Below are 14146 nucleotides of genomic sequence, written 5' to 3'. Positions count from 1 at the left end.
CATCACGTGCACTTCTCTTTTGTCTATTATCCCGGAGTTGTGCTATTCCCAAATATTGACATCATCTACTTTTATCAGCATTAACTGCTCCGCAGCTTTCCCGGCTCATGCTCAGCTCTATTTCTTCCTATTGATTATCTTCCTCACTCCAGCAGGTAGCTAGCCGGCAAGGCTGTCCTGAGAAATAGCTTCCAATGACTTTATACGCACAATTTACACGGAATTGTTTAAAGAAGATATTAGCCTCAATACAAATCAGTGAAGCTCATTTAGTCAATACTGCACGATTCTGCCGTTGGCCCCTGTCACATGTTACTCTGTACAGTCGGCTGCCGAACCCAATCTGCACATTAGCCATAGTGTTTAGTTTCATATTAAAACAAAGGCAAGCTTTTTTCACTTTTGCTTTTCTGTTTGAAATCTTTTCAGTGTACTTTTACATCACCTCACGAAGCCATGTGATAGTAATATATTTTGAAATATAAAAACCTGAGATTAAATGTTTGATTCTTGACAGTATCCTTAAATATAATAAATTCAAAAGGAAATACTGTTAAGTTAAAATGGAGTGTTTTTCATTAAGTCCAATCAAATGGTAGACAACAAAGGATCTTTTATTTGAGAATATGAAGTGAAAATGAAAACCAGAAAACCTTTACTAAGAAAAGGTCCAGTCAAATTATGTTGGAAGGAGGTCTCCAGATTGAGCCTGGGTGTTTCTTTCGCTAAAAGTGAATTAAACTAAGATATGCAATGAAAAAAAAAATCCCACAATGAAGCAAAATGTAATGCTTTTTGGAGATGAAAATAAGGGCTGAGAACAGTTGTCTTTGAAAATAATTCTAAAGAGAGATCACATATGAAAAATATTGCCACAGCATCCGATCTTTTCTTATAATCATAACTGGGAAATGTTTGGGGTAAAGGAACCCCAGCCCCTCCTTCTCCCCAACAGCAATGCTGTAAAATCAAGAAGCAGTGTTTACATTTCACAGTAGCCCCCACCTTAAACTACTAGTTATGATAGCTAATAAGATGATATCCAAATGTTGAAAGCAGGAAAATTCTAACGAAAATCTAAATGTGAAATTTAATATAATGAAATAACTAGGCAATATAATACTACTCTGAGTGTTTGCAAATATTGCAAAATAAACTGCAAATACAGTAAAATTCTTTAGGGCCTGTGTAATACTTAAATGAAGGTTTACATCTAAAAGCTAAACTATGAAATTAGGGATCGCTATCTCTATAGTACTAGCCTACATTTTTTTTTTACTTGAAAGCATCACTAAACACCAAAAAAATTATGCAGGTGTGTCCATTAAATCTGTTGGCATATTTCTTTGCAAACTGAAATAATCAAAAAGAAAGAAACATAATGATTTAAAAAGTCAATTTTTAATATAATGCACTTTAGAACTCTACTGGCTGAATTAACAGAAAGCTTTTGGGATAGGAATATCAGAAAATATAAGAAACGTGATTTTGAAGACTTTTAGGGGCTGTATAAGCAAAACTGAATGCTTTAAATACGAACTTATATGAAATAATGGCATTTTAAAATTAATTTAAGAAAGCAATTAAGATTAAATTACAGGACAAATAATTTTAAATATTTCACTATTTTTGTATTTCTACCTATAAAATGTTAAAGGTGATTTTTGTGTGACCTTTGCTTTCTTTTCTTTCTTCTCTAAATATCACTGGCTGGTAGCTGGAACTCTAAATCCTAGGTGGAAAAAAACATCATAAAAGATGGCCAGTCTATCCTGATTGTCCATCTTCTCACACATTTATTGCAGGCTGACACTCACATAACAGCCTTTTTTATCACAAAGATTCAACAAAGAAAAATTCAGGTACCGAGGGAAAATCATACACGCGGAGAGAGAAATGTTTTAGCTGCATATTCAGGCAGCATCCGTGTAGGCATGGCAATCAGAACCCGGATATCTGTGTGCAGCAGCGCTTTGGAAGAAGTCGGCAGCATTTCTGTACATGGATCCATACACCCACACACCGTACACAATGCAACATACAAACTCCATCTCATGCTGAAAGGCTGGAAACTTAAGCTTTTTCACTAAAATATTCTCTGATTAATATGTACTGATAGGAAAAAGTAAGTCCCATGAGCTGAAAGGACTTTCTGCCAGTCCATTTGTTGTGTTCTTATTAAATAATATCCCTTATTTACACGTGCACACAAACGTGGAAACCTCTGAGGAGTAAAATGTTGGCACAAACAATGGCAATGAATTGACATGAAATTCAGAAACCACAGGAGCAAAGAATCCAAACGCTTCAGGTGGATAAAAATAAATATATTTTCCAAAAGAATCCTCATAATAGCAACAACATTTTAAGTATTAGAGTGGTGACTTCAAATTGTGTCAAAACATAAAACTCTTTTTTAAAATTATACTTTATAATAAATTTTAAATGACAGAATTTTTCATTGCTTCATTTTCTTTAATATATGAGAAAGATATTTTTGTTTCTCAATTTATTACATCCATTTAGAGGTGGATAGGATTGTAAACTTCACATGGTTACAAACGTTCTGAGTATCCATGTTTATGATGCATGTTAAGGTGTAATAATATCAGTCTACACTGACCATAGAAATATAGGTGACAGCAAAAGATAATCACTTAACTACATTAAGAATTTTACCACAGGTCTAAAATTTTCCAGTGTCTCTCTTTGGAAAAATGTTAATAAGCGTAATTAATCGCAAAGAAGACATTACACCAAAATTAACTTCATTAACTTCGAATGAAGTAATACTGATTTCTATGATATTTCTTTTTTTAGAAATAAGAAGTTTGTATATCCAAATATAAACATGCACACACACACACACACACACACACACACACACTTTCACAAACACAAGCACACACAAAGGATTTTGTTAGGAGACTTTCTGTTTTTATTACTTAACTCTAAATGAGCAAATGAACATAGAAATGTGATTATTCCATGGCTTCTATGTCATTCCATATCTCTTAAACCACGTAAACATTTCAGTTAATCTTACATATCTACTCATGCATATGTTGCTATTTTTTATATAGTAGGCATATTTTAAGATATGAACTAACAAATACATCTTTTCTAATTCAAAGACACATATATTTTTTTCAAAATAAACAAGGCCACTAGTTGAGATTTATTTCAAAAATTTAGTTATTCTCCTTCTACCAAACTAAAATGAACAGAAGCTGAGTGCAATACTAAAAACAGTCAATCTTAGTCATCTTGTGCATAGAATAACTTTATCCATCTATAGCCACACTTAAAAAGACACATGAATCATATATGCACATATACCTATACTCTCAATGTAGAATAAGCAATAAAACTGCTTGTATTGTCTGTGCGTGTACATGCAGATAGGAAAATGAAACAAAATATCAGTACCCTTTCAGAAAGGTATAAAGGTCAGAAATTAACTTCTTTGAAATGAATATGAAATTGTATAAAAATCAATAATTTTTATACTTCTCTGGGTCTTTCTCTTGCTCTTTCTTTCAATCTGTATACAAGTGTCTATAACAAGAGAAAATCAACACTTGATGAAAGAATATCCATGCTACAGATTTTTATAAGGTCTTTTGATCCAAATTATTAAACTAAAATTTAAATCATTTAAGTTTTATGAATTATAAAGTAACCTATTTACAACTTGTGCAGGAAAATTACATCTTTAATATTTCCTATAAAAATTCTATGTAAACACTACATTATGATATTATATTATAAAGTGTTCCCAATGTCTTATAAAACATCATGAAATAAGCCTGACACTGTGGTGTCTGTATCATAATAATGAAAAATCTAAGCAAATACAAAGTCATCATTTGAGTCAGATACAACTAGGAAGCCTCTAATTTAATTTTTTTCTGTGTTATCTATTTTGTATTTCAAATGTGTCATTCTGTTTTTAAGAAGGAATAAAATGATGCCAGATTGCATGTCAAGAAGTTCCTTACACAGCTACCTAGTACTTTGTATCTTGGTCACCTTGGAGACCTTGGATTTGAATAGTAATAGACTTGCTAATGTCAGTCCTATGATGCTCAAATGATGACATTAAGTGCCTTCCATAGGAAGAAGCCCTTCAGACTATCATTTTCATTGGCTGCCAACCTGGACTGCAGAATGCACTAATTACATGCAGTCCATAATATATATGCATATACACACATGCATACAGATATACATATACTGTATATATGGATATATATATATATTCACACATATTTAGTTATACAAAGATGCATATATAACTCTGAGGACAAAAGTGGTACTGCCATCAAGTTCAGAAGCTCTAGACAGAAAGTTCTTTGCACCTCTCAACTAGATCTATTTGCTTCCTAATCCCTAATTCCTAATTCACAAGAAAACACTGACTACCTTATAATCATAAACCAATGACTCTAACTACTAAAAGTGGTTATGGAAGGGAGGTGGTAAAGAGGCTAGGAGAAGACTATCTCTTTTTCTAGGCCACAAAGGGTCGAGGGCCTAATTATTTTTAAGTATAATCCAACCAACCTCTTCTCATGCTTAGCTGCGCTGAGTGACACTATTTGTGATGCCCAGTGTGCTGAAACTGAGCAGGTTGCTGTCAGCTTAAAAATGACTATAATAAAAGTGACCATGAAGATGGATCTTGTGATTTTGCGTTTCTAATCAGTCATCTGTGAAGAACACTTTTGCTTTGATTCAGCAGACTGGTGACAGCCATGATTGATAGTGCATGAGGATGAATAAAGGTTATTAACTGTCTTCCTATTAAGCACAATGTATTACCCCTCTAGGTGTGTCTCATACGTTAACTTAAAGTACTTACTTAGGTAAGGTCAAGAATGGACTCTATGGAGATATTATCTATCCAGCTGAAAATGACTAATGAGTTCTTACATTATTTTTTTTAGTGTAGCATTTAAACTGCATTAAATGCCTTGTGTTATTCATTAGCATACTGTACATACTGCACACACTAAGAGAACCAGAGACTCTGAGTGTGAAGATACGTTTGAAGCTAATTATCCATCTGTATAGCATTCAGATGGACTCCTAAGCACCCATATTTTGTATGAGCTAGAAGAATGTTGTTTTAAAGAAGACAGCAAAATTGGCTGACTACAAATAAATGCATTGTATATGCAAGGTTCTTTACATTTCTAGCATTCATAAATGAAAAGCTCGTAACAAAAAGCATTTAATGTCAATACTTCAAAAAGTCAAAGGGACTATTCAGTACCTGGGCATTTCAGCTTAGAGGTAATAAGTGATTGATTGATTTTACCTTTTTAAATGTTCTAGCCATTGCAAATGATGATCATGCAAATAAACATTTTAGTGACGATGTGATCCATGCCCTTCACTTGAAGACTATGTGTCCAAATGTACAAATATAAATACTAAGGTATTTAAAGTTCTCCAGTAACTTCAATATAGCATTAAAAAAATACAATGAAATCTTAATACTTAGTATATATTCTGTGCACATTAACTCATACTCGTACAGAAACCAAAATATGTTGAAGTATTTTGAACATTCAACTTATTTTTAAAACATTTTCTATTTACAGGTTTTGTTTTACAAGAAAACAAAATAAAAAATATATTTCTTTTTTTAAAAAAATATGGTATGTTGTTTCTTCATGTACTTCACATTTAAGCGGTCAAGTATAAGGAAATTTAGCGATATAGATTTGAAGACAATGACAACTTGGCGGTAAGGTATCCACTTAAACCAAATTTCAGTTCTGTGGTTTTGGCAGATAGTCACTGCTCAGCCCCGCACAATGGCACAGAGCAAGGCAACGCTATCTGTATCTTAGCAGATACAGATATGTGATTTGTATCTTAGCAGTACAAATCAGAGAAGACCTTGCTACCCCTAAAAGTTGTCTCTTAGCATATCATGAGTTGTTTTCCAGGAGTCTTTCAATGTCTGTTTTGATCTTTAATAAACTGTATTGTTTAACTGTGGCACTTTAGTACCATTATCCATCAAGAACAAAATACAGAGCAAGTAGGAAAATCAGGCTCAAGATCTCATTGAATTTTCTAAGACTCAGAACTTGGCCCTCTGTCCTGCTTTTCTGTATCTGGCAACTGCTCTCCCTCGGAGCCTTTCCAGTTCTCTAGGATTTTATGCATGCCAAGTAAAACTTAAATTCTCACACACCCAAAGCCCTTATTTAAATGATAGATAAAAATTTTAAAAGTTGCTTATTTAATGCATTGTTTACATGCATACTGTTTGCACTCCACTTAAGTGAACTTTTTCGCAAACTTTTAGAATTCATGTAAAGTTTCCTCAACAAGACACATGAGCTTTATTATTAAATGAAGTCTCTCTTCTATCCAACTTCAACAGGAAAACTTTGATTACAGTAGCAAAGTCAAAGTTCCTTGGGGGACAGATACCCAATGACAACATCATAGGTTCTTAAACAAATCGTTGCCAAAGGGTTCAGGAAAATAATTTAAAGCAAAAAGAAAGCATATACTGTTTATTTCTCAAAAAAAAAAAAAGAGTCTATCTTAATTAACAGATTGTCAGTGAACAATATAATTCCAATCTGACCCGTAGTAGACAATGCTCTTCAGTGCTAGTAAAATGTTTTCTTTCTGTCTGGTTAATTAACCAGACAGTTCCTTAAGAAAAGGGAGGAAATACAAAGACCAGGTATGGCTGAGGAAGGCATTTTTTTTCTGTTTCCTCTGCTTTTTCCCTTTATGGAAACTAGATCTAGAACTCATGCTACAGACCAACACACAATATATGAAAAAGAAAAGTTTCAAGTGAAGTTTTGGGCATTCCCAATTCTTAGTGTTGAGCTACTCTCACAGAACACTGGTAGATAATAACAATTTCTTAACTGGAAGGTTTTAGACCACCAGACCTAAAAATGCTTCATTAGTGATGCTTAAGCAAATGACATACCTGGCAAAGAATCTTTGGGCTTTGGGGCAAGTCCCAAACATCTTTGAAGCTACTAGGATTTTGTTTGTGGATTACTGGAGCTGAAAGCAGACAGCTTTAGTTTATAATTTACAGAATTGGGACTCCTTTGAGCTACGTGCATCTTTATTTTTCCTCTCCCTCTTCCAGAACTACTAAGTCTTATGGTAGAGCAATAAACAGATGTGCACACATGTACTCTGACTTGGAGGCCGGCAGTGGCTGTCCACTGCAAGCCCATGTTAGTGAGTGCAGTGGCCACTCTACTCTTCTGCACATTCTTGCCTGCCTCTGTTGCTGCTGTCACGTCAGCCAGTGATTTGATAGGCTTGTCGGGTTGCCATGGTGTTGACTTCTTGCCTCCAAGGAGCTGCCCAATGACTGGAGATCTGGGATTAAAGCGGGAAGAGGCTGTGGCCACAGCAATTTTTCTGAGGCAGCTGCGTCAGCTAGAAGAAGAAAAGGGACGAGGTCTTTAGCCTGCTCTCCTCTCGCTCTCAGGGCTCACAGTGAGGGAAAGAATAGAAAGGGTAGCCTGGCGAAACAGTGACCTTCTCGAGCCAGAAGACAGGAGGGAGGATGGGAGAGTGCTAGGGAATAACTCAGAAGCACACTGCACGTGTCAAGAAGGAAAATATTCCAGAATTCGTTTATTTACACAGAACGTTACCAGGATAGGGTGGAGAGATTCAGAATGGGAGAAAGGGGTTTTAAAAGGTTCTGTTGCCCGTCCCCTTGCATCCAAACCTTCATTCCCGCAGTGCAATCAGTTGACATAAAAAGACGCTTTTCAGAGAACTTTAAATCTCAGACAGGAACTCATTCTAAGAACAAAAAGTGCAGTTAGATGACCATCAGGTGCAAGGACACAGTCCCTGCTCGCTGCGATGTCAGGGGCAGAGACGGGAAGCCAGGAGCTCTCGGTGCACAATCCCCAGACGGAAACTGTAAACTGCGGGCTGCAGAGGAAAAAGCCCGCTTCTGTTATAAATTAGGAGTTAGGTGAAGGTTACGCAAAGAAGAAAAGGGAAAGTAAAGCTGCTAAAAGAATAGAGTAAAACCTCTGGGAGTTCAACTTGAAATTCCCCCCTCTCACTCCCCAACCCAAGGGGAGGAGGAGGAAGAGGAGGAGAGCACATTCTGGTGTGATGAGAACTCTCTGGAATGTCTGGAGGAGAGGTTTGAAGTGCGAGGGTAAGAAGACCTCAGTTGCTAAATAAATGGCAGGAGAGAGGTGGGGGAGGGGAGGAACAGTGGAGACTTGTCCAGATTCACCGAAGGGACTCAAAGATTAGCTAGCACGAGTGGGATTTCAGGAGAATGGAAACAGAAGTTAAGTTTAGGCTCCTAGCGTACGGTGGGAGGAAGCCACTTGCTGTGAGTACGAACTATGGCGAAGGTGCAAGCAGCTGAGGGCGAGGATGAAAAGGCAGCCTAGCTCAACTGGGAGGACCTGAGGCAGAAGCCACGGTCCGCACACTGGACGCCGTGGGCAGAAGATGAAGGTGACAGTGGGTGGGGCAGCGCTTGAGGGAAGGGCCAGAAGAGCTCAAGCCAGGTGCCCTAGCCAGGCGTCCCGCTCCCATTGACTCGGGGACTTTCCGGTAAGGACCCGCTTACCAAGGGTCTCCGTAGTCGCACGTCCCAATATAAACCTCACTAACTACTTTACGGCCACTTTCATTGATCTTCTTTAACAAACAAACACAATGCCGGTTACAGCAACACTTGCCCTGCCCGCAGCTAGAATGTCCTAAGCTCTTAGGGACAACAGCGCTGACATTTCCAAATAAATCGTTTTTCCTTCATCCTAGGTTCGGGGGCTTTGTGTTTTCCTATATAATCCGGAATTCACATTTTAAAATACGTAGACGACAACTCCAGCCTCAACTTTGTAAACCCAGTAGGGCTCGCTCTTATTTGCATATTAATTTTTGCTAATCAGAAGTAACTCAATTTGGAAGGAGAACGCCGGTAAAGAAATTGACTGGTCTGCATCTATGGGGAAAATAACACTAGTCCTGCAAGGCACTATTAAGCAAGACCCCTTGAGTTGTCTCTGAAATAGTCCTTTAAAAATAAGGAAAGTATTTATTTTAAAGTAGCCCCCCTTCAAAAGCCGTTTCTGCCTGAGGTTCTTCCACACATGTCAAAGGGCTGTTGAATTATTCATTACTGTAATTACGATCATCATTGTCATTACCCCCCTTCCATGTGGAAATAATTTTATTATCGTAATTTGATATCTGAAGAATTTCCTGTTAGTCGTTTGATAATCATTTTTTTCTACTGAAAAGAAAAGTTTTGTTTATAAATGAGATAGAGAAAATGTTCTAAATGCTTTGATGTTTGCTATAGATTTCCGTTTATCTAATCGATCGGAATGCCAATAAAATCGATTAAAGGTTTAGTGTTTTACAAACAACCATTTTGTGCTTTTTGATTTTACGTTCAGAATGATTTTTATAAAGCTAATGTTTTCCTTTAACAGTCTTTCTTAAAAGAAAATAAAGCTTCATCGTTTTCCCTTTTATTGTAAGAAGTTCCCAGTTGAAATTCACCAAATAAAATATAGACACAAAAAAATAAGCAATGGTTTAAATTTCATTCTCTTTTGCCCAAGGTATTTAAATAAAGCCCTTTAAAATCTTGGTGAATTATACCCGATCATTCAGTGATTGCGGAATATTAAATTAAAGTTAGATAAATCCGCATTGAAGGAGGCAGCACCCAATCCTGAATTTATTTCCCATTTTCTCTAACAGCATCACTGCGCTCCTCTCCTTGCAATGACAATGTGCCAAATCTGGGCATTTTGAAAACATTTTCCATATGCTTTAGCGGGGGACTGATAAAAGAAGAGGAGAAGGGGATGATCTTTTTGCTCTGAGGTATTCCATTTAAGCTTTCTCTTAGACGTTCATTGATAATTATTTTAAAGCAAAAGTTTAAAAATAATTTAATGTACTATGCCTCTTCCACCTTGCTGTTTATGCCTAAAATGCAGTTTTGCTTATAATCTAACATGAAGCTATCATTTTGTGTAGCCTGACGACATTTTGTTTAAAAATATTTGATTAATTTAGTTTCTGCTGATTGTCTTTGTAATTAAATGTAGATTTAATTATATATTGGGGAACTTGGATTAGATGGGCTGTTTGTTTGTGATAGGATTCAACGGGGCTTTTGTGCCTCGAATTTGAGGACGTTACCTACAATGGTGGTGGCTTTTCTGCAACCAGTATATTTTCTGCAATCTGTATTATTGTTTTAAAGTGAATGTTTAGATGAATGTAGTGTCTTGTTTGAAAATGCTTTTATTTGGTGGCCAGCTCAGAATCAGATCAGTTATGTATCTCCTTTTTTTTTCTCTATCTTTTCACATCTGGATTACCTCTTGGAGCTTTCCCCCAGATTAAATGTAAAATTTTCATTTGACACCCTTGACGGAAATACCTCCATATGTTTGAAGAGGATGGGCTTGTGGTCTTGGGTTTGTGTGGTTTGTGGGTGGTAGTGGTGATAAGGGGTCCTCCTTAATTGCAATAAGAGATGTTGAAGTGTTTGGGAAGTTAGTGAATTGCTATTGTTTGGGAACAGTCCCAGTCTGATTTTGTTTATAAACACTGGGCTTGTTGCCCAGAGGGAAAAGAGGTCACTGTACTATCTGAGCGCTGACCTCTAGGAGGCCAGAGGGCTCTGACTTCTCCCCCACCCTCCCTTAATTCTTCTCCCTCTCTCGGAATGGCACCCTGTGTAGCTCCTCCCTCCTTTCCCATTCTTAACTTTAGCTGTGTCTGAGTTTACATAATGAGCTTTCCAACCCCAAAGGTCAGAGCCTCCAGAGAAAACGGCTAAAGTAGATTGCCTCTGAAATAAAAGCCTAAAGTGGGTTCCAGGAAGAGAAAAATGTATATGGATTTAGAAGAACAGAGACCTTGAAGCGGGAGTGTTGTTTTAAAATAAATAGGGGAAGAAAGAAAGTTAGAAAGAAAGAAAGAAAGAAAGAAAGAAAGAAAGAAAGAAAGCTATAAAGGAGATAAGCACCAGGCTAGAGGAAATCAGGAAGGGATTCAAATGGCTGCTAATACTACAGACATACAGAGAGGCTTAACACGCTTTTCTCCCTTTTGAATGTCATTGCTTTTACCTCTCACATCAAAGAGGGTGTGTTGCTCCTCCAAGTTAAGTCATATATATAGTAACACACACAGGCAGGCAGAGCACACACACACACACACACACACACACACACACACATGCATACCCCTTTGTTACTTCTCCAGGAAACATACTTTGTTCATAATAAGATTTGGACAGACACACACACCTTTTAAATTATCTCACTGTAAATGCGTGCTTGTGACACCTTCCCGAGCAAGTTCTGCACTTTTCCGTTCATTTTCAATGTCCCATTTCCTCCTGACCTATGCAAATTCTTATATTCCTTTCACAGAGAGAGAGAGAGAGAGAGAGAGAGAGAGAGAGAGAGAGAGAGAGAGAGAGAGAACGCACAGCCTTTGGTATCAAGTTTTAAGTGGGTTGGAAAGAGCTGCCTAGTTAAACAAAAATGTTAGTTAACAGACTGCCTTTGTTAAATAGCCCCTGGGTGGAGAAGATCCAACAAAAAAGAGGAAGGGAGGAGGGGGGTCTAAGGATCTGAAAGTGTCTGCATCGCTCTAAAGGGTTCCTAATGCTGAAATCTTGTAATACCTTGTTTCAAACAGAGCTTATCTATAGAGCCTGGAAACCCGGTCAAAAGACTGGGAACCTTACCCTTGGGCTGGAGTTGTTCTTGAACTGGAGGATGCCACTGAGAGGGAGGTGGGGCATTATTAGGGACTTGGTGGAGGGAGGGCAGACAAATGGAAGAAAAGACAGCTGGCAACTGACTCGTTATCCGGTTTGGAAAGCCCAGAGTATCCTTAGCGAGGATTTGTGAAATAAACTGCTCCAAAGAAAAACTTCTAGAAGAAGTTACCTTTTGTTTCAATGTTAATTGTCCCTTGTCTCCAACACTCAACACATAACCACTTGGTGTAGCCTTGGGATTCGCCAACAGTTAAGGACTCTGGCAAGGTGCTAGTGTTAGGAGAGGACTGAGCTCCACTGGGTTAACTCTAGCGAAAGTTCTTCCTGCAGGAGGAAAGCCTTGTTCTCCTTTCACTTTGAAAAATAAAGTAGGCAATGCTCCTTTAGGGTGGCGGCAGGTTAGAAGAATTTAAGTACCTTGACACACTTCTAGAGAGGGGATTGGGAATGAGTGTCCAAGGTGCAGAGGAAGGACTCTGCAGAGACCTGAGGGGATCAGCTGGGGGTTATCAGGCGATCTGCCTAAAATGAAATCTTGGGGAGCCGTGGCTCCTTGGCCCAGGCGAGTGTGTTCCTCCTGTGCCCCGAAGCAGCCCGCAGGCTGGGCTTGGGCTCGCCCTGGTCGCCGCGCCCCTGCTGGCGGCCCAACCCGCGCAGACCAGCCGCGGCTTCTGCCAGCAGCTCTTCTAGCGCCGGCAGCGCGCTCTGAGGCCAAGCCCTAGAGGAGACTCTTGACTCTGTGCTAGTGCTCTCTGCCCCTTCCCCTGAGCCCATTAACCCCCGACCTCACCCCCAGCCTCTCTTCTTAGGAAAGAGGTGAAAGAAGAACAGGGAGAGATGATTAAAAACAAAATACACACAAGCACACAAGCTTGTGGAGGGCAACAGTCCCCGCACAGAAGGGATTGCAAAAGTGGGCAAAGGCTCTCAATCTGCTCTGCTTTTGTTTTCTTACTTACAATTCAATAACCGCCCTCTCTACCCAACACACACACACACACACACACACACACACACACACACACACAGCTATAGTTTGCAAGAAAGAGAGGAGGGTTAATAGTGTTGAGATAACTAGCCACAAAAAAATGTTTAAATAATTTTTTTGACAATTGCTATTTTTGACATTAATGGCATTAATATTATTGATAACGTTTCGGGGAGGGGAAAACAGCAAAAGAAATAAAGAACTTGTGGATGCAATGATCAGTTTCCTTGTCCACCATGACAGAAGTAGACCCTTTCTTCACCTGAACCTGAAACAGACTTATTGCTCTCAGGTGTTTCCTTCATCATCTGTATTTGCCCGTTTGCAATAGCAGGAAATGGTTTTTCCATCAGCGAGCTTGTACACTGATCCCTCTCCAGCAAAGGGCTTGATCTTTGCTGATTTCAACCTGAAAGTTTCCCCTGCCTTCATTTCCCTCAGTATCTTGAAAAGCCCCCCCCCACTCCATGCAGACACCTCAGATAGTTTTGTTATTATTATTGTTTTATCTAGGATGTTTGCTCTCTGGGGTGTTTTTATGTAAACAGCAACTCTACATAAAACACACTCTTCAGTTGCATGTTAAAGAGAATTTCAATTTTACCCCCACCTGCAATGTATTTCTTAACCCCACTAAGGTACAACGGGAGGCTTCTAGGAACTTGCTGTATGAAGGTAGGGTGGCCGTAAACAAAATAACTTTAAAAAATCATACACAGTCTTTCACTGTGAGCAGATTTCTTTCCAAAGGAGTTGGAAATGGGAATCTCCTGAGACAGAGAATTTGATTTTTTGTTACCATTTAGTGGCCTTGGTTTCTAAAACACTGCTTTGTGTACCCACTCCAGATTTCTTAGCTGGCATTGCCTTTTTCTCTTACCAAAGATCATATCTAGGTTTTAGTCTCTTCTCCAAGCCTTTGGATTTTCATTGTGAAGCTAGCTAGTTGCTGAAGACAAGCAGCTTTTCAGATATGGACTGAGGTCTGATCTTGGGGGGAGGGGTATAATTTTATCCATACAGGTGTTTATTCCATTCCCATCTGTCCTAGGATGTAAGGAGTATACACTGATAAATACAAGGGTGTCAGATCCAGGAAGATGTGTTTACTGTCTCTGGAGTTGCAGTGATGTGCTATAAACCTTGCTGTTGATGTTTGGTACCTTTGGTTTCTAAGGCCTAAAACAAGGTTTTGAAGCAGATCCTGGCAATCCGAAACTTCAAAGGCTTGTCAGTCCGAAGTGGCTGATGCCTCACCTGTCCAGGAGGCTGGGCAGCACTCCTGTTTCCTGTCCGTAGTGCATTTGATTGGTTACTCTTACTTTCATTATGTGATTCCTGGTTTTAAAATATTA

General features: G+C 38.5%; 1 protein-coding gene and 1 pseudogene across 2 annotated transcripts in view; one reads left to right on the top strand and one right to left on the bottom strand.

Moving 5' to 3' along the window:
* Positions 1 to 11824, bottom strand: part of Impdh1-ps1 (inosine monophosphate dehydrogenase 1, pseudogene 1) — a 185859-nt pseudogene extending 174035 nt beyond the window's left edge.
* Zfhx4 (zinc finger homeobox 4) overlaps positions 9761 to 14146 on the top strand; it is a 189075-nt gene continuing 184689 nt past the window's right edge. For both annotated transcript variants that reach the window (XM_063281759.1, XM_063281757.1), the window contains exon 1: positions 9761 to 9882. The gene's annotated coding sequence lies outside the window, so the exon portion shown is untranslated. The remainder of the gene's footprint in view (positions 9883 to 14146) is intronic.

This window comes from Rattus norvegicus, chromosome 2 (assembly GCF_036323735.1).
Source record: "Rattus norvegicus strain BN/NHsdMcwi chromosome 2, GRCr8, whole genome shotgun sequence".
NCBI classification, from domain to species: Eukaryota; Metazoa; Chordata; class Mammalia; order Rodentia; family Muridae; genus Rattus; species Rattus norvegicus.
This window is presented reverse-complemented; position numbering and strand designations above follow the sequence as displayed.